Here is a 2,385-nt window from a genome sequence, read left to right as displayed (position 1 = left end):
GTATTTTGGATGGAATTCTGGAACAGGAAAAGGAAATTAGGTAAAAAGTAGGGAAATTTAAATGAAGTGTGGACTTTAGAAATACTGACTGTATCAGTGTCCGTTCATTAATCATGACAACTACATCATAGTAAGGTAAGATGTCAGTAATCTGGGAAATTGTGTCTGGTTTACACAGGCGTTCACTGTACTATCTTTGAAATTTTCTATATCTCTAAAAATAATCCAAAGTAAAATGTTTGTTTAAGCAATATTAAGTAATAACAATTCAAATTATTTGGTGTCTTTTTTCTGGGATAAGGTGGAACTAAATTTGGAGGCAATTATTTTGCCTATAATATTAATATCTTTTGAAGTACCCCATGTGAATCCAATTTATTAATTTATAAACCAGTGTTCACTATTTTCCACAACTCTGCTTAGCATATGCATAGTAAAGAACTGGCTGATGGAGTTTCAATAGTAAACTCCAGGACACTTCTTGTGTTCCCCTCTTCACTTCAACCTGACCTCTCAAAATTAAGCAGCAATGTCAGCTCTCACTTCTAAAAAGAGCCACTTAAAAAAAATCAGTGTCAAGACTATACTCTCAGGGATCATATCTATAGTTCCTTATTAGAGAACTTTCTTTGATCATATAGAGCACTCAAAACCATGAGAAGGAGCCAGAGCATCCTCTCCTGAGTGTTAAGCAGATTCTAGGTGATGCTTTTGCAATTGTCTTTTACCATTGATGATGATTCTTCTCTTCCTTCAGAACCGTGAGAGGGAGAAGACGCAGTCTAAATTGTGGCAGGAAAAAAATCATCAGTGTCACAGTGGTTAATGCTCTAGATCTTTATCTCCAACAATATGCATTTACTAGCAACAATAGAAGTAGCAGCAGAAGTAGTAGTAGTAGTATATGTTTCAACTTTTCTATATCTGCTCTGTCCAACACAATTAAACTCACCAATCCAGTAAACTATTTTCCTAGATTTTATATTTCAATACTCTTGTCTATATCAGAATGAAGAGTAGATGAACCTTTTAGAAACCATAACCCAAAAGGAGAGAGAAAGAAGAAAAGTACTTGCCATAGTGGCAGGCTGGTGGGGTTGGTGGCAGAAGGGAAACTCCCTCCTTGGCCACTGATGGTGGAAAATGTACATTGGTGGAGGGATGGGTATTGGAAGGTTGTATGACTGAAACCCAACTATGAACTGTGTAGCTTTGTAACTGTGTATTTCATGGTCATTCATTTTTTTAAAAAAAAATTAATTTTTTTAGAAAGAAAGATTGTTTGATATAGCTTGAGAAAAGTTGTACCATAAAATGAGTTTGTCCTCTGTACCTGTCATCCCAATTCAGGTTCTCTCATTGAAATCAGAAACCAGTATTATTGTAAATTCCCAGCAAGGGCATGCTATCAGTTCATTGTTAATATAGGGTTTTCTTCTATCTCTTTTATCCCTTTTAAAGATTGTTCTTTATTCAGTGCTTCACTTTTTGTCACCTGTCAAAAAGTAAGAAAGTCATATTCTTAAATGTAGATGTTGAAGAGGAGGGCAGGTTAAGAGTTAAATTTGCCTTTGTAACTGTTTGACTGCTTTGAAAGATATTTTCTTAGTGACCTCCTGCTGGGCAGGAAACTGTCACCAAATGGGCCAACAAACTGCCCTAGGAACTCTAAGCAAACATTTGCAGGGAAGCAGTTAACAGTCAACAAATGTTTAGATACGCAAATTAGGCGATCTATCTGTGATCTCCTTTGATCTATAGGTGTGATTTCCCTTTGATGTTGCAATATGTGTGATTTTCCCTTCCCCCTCCCCCCCCCCCCCCCCCCCCCCCCGCAAAGGGGTATAAATACAGCCTGACAGCCTGCTTTTTGGAGTTCGGGGCCTTCGGTTATGCCATGCTATTGAGGCACAATTGAAGGTCCCAATATAGCTATATTGGCTTAAATAAACCCCGTGCATTTGCAGAAAGAGTTGTCTTGGTTGTGTTCTTTTGTCTCTCCAAGCCTCCCCCAGCAGAGATCTGCCGCCCCTAACAATGTGACTGGTAAACAAAAGTTTTGTTCTTAAACCTATTACATATTAAAAGGATATCCCATAATAGCACTCCTGTGGTGCAATATAGCAAAAAGTTGTGGGGAATTTTTTTACTGTTTTTTAGATCCAGGTTTTCCTAGAAAAAATCCAATTTTATACCAGCTTTCCTGTAATACTGTTAATGGAACCCATTTTTTACTTTCAAGATTATCTCAATTTGTGTGGTCACTGTCACTGTAATTTGTGTGGTAAATTACACAAACACCCTAGCAAAATTACCAAAAGCAAACTCCAATTTCAGTAACCAATTTCCTTCATTCCTTCGTTCCTTCATACCTTCGTTCCTTCC

At 37.3% G+C, this 2,385-nt stretch overlaps 1 non-coding gene across 1 annotated transcript; it reads left to right on the top strand.

Annotated features, from left to right (window-relative positions):
* The first annotated feature begins 577 nt into the window (after nt 1-577).
* LOC129400333 (small nucleolar RNA U3) lies at nt 578-791 on the top strand. The gene has a single exon (XR_008627593.1). It is a non-coding gene; the product is annotated as a small nucleolar RNA U3 (small nucleolar RNA).
* The last annotated feature ends 1,594 nt before the right edge of the window (nt 792-2,385 follow it).

Source organism: Sorex araneus, chromosome X (assembly GCF_027595985.1).
Source record: "Sorex araneus isolate mSorAra2 chromosome X, mSorAra2.pri, whole genome shotgun sequence".
Lineage (NCBI taxonomy): Eukaryota > Metazoa > Chordata > Mammalia > Eulipotyphla > Soricidae > Sorex > Sorex araneus.
This window is presented reverse-complemented; position numbering and strand designations above follow the sequence as displayed.